Genomic DNA, 426 nt, shown 5'->3' with positions numbered 1-426 from the left:
AAAAAGGGCTTCTGTCGTGAGTGGCACACGTAGGGCAGCTCCATTGCTTTGCGTGCGGAATCGACATCAAGAGATTTCGGAAGCATAATTTTTTGGTACTTGGGCAGCTGGTGATCGTTGGTCCCGGCGCCCCTGTCTTGAGTAGTACGGAAAGAAAGGTTTAGAGCTTCAGCTCAAGAGGTTTAAAGAAAGTTCTTAATTGTTTTGTTTGGTGTTGCCCTTGGGTTTCGTTGTTTAGATGACGGCATATAAAGTAGTAGTTACAAAAAATTCTAATCAGTGACTTTTTATCCCGGTTACGTCAACCGGTTACGGAAGAAGTGTCAATGATTTGTGAGCACTAAGGTGTTTTCACGTGGAAAAACCGCTCGGGTGATTACTGGCGTAGGTAAGAGTAGTTGTTTTACGTTTTACAGGTGAGGGGAT

General features: G+C 44.1%; 1 non-coding gene across 1 annotated transcript; it reads left to right on the top strand.

Annotated features, from left to right (window-relative positions):
- On the top strand, window positions 1-134 carry LOC120233258. Its single transcript, XR_005528776.1, has one exon. It is a non-coding gene; the product is annotated as a U11 spliceosomal RNA (small nuclear RNA).
- The last annotated feature ends 292 nt before the right edge of the window (window positions 135-426 follow it).

The sequence above is a fragment of the Hyaena hyaena genome, unplaced genomic scaffold (genome assembly GCF_003009895.1).
Source record: "Hyaena hyaena isolate Hyena2069 unplaced genomic scaffold, ASM300989v1 scaffold_3, whole genome shotgun sequence".
NCBI classification, from domain to species: Eukaryota; Metazoa; Chordata; class Mammalia; order Carnivora; family Hyaenidae; genus Hyaena; species Hyaena hyaena.
The sequence above is the reverse complement of the archived record's forward strand: the minus strand, read 5'-3'. Positions and strand labels throughout refer to the sequence as shown.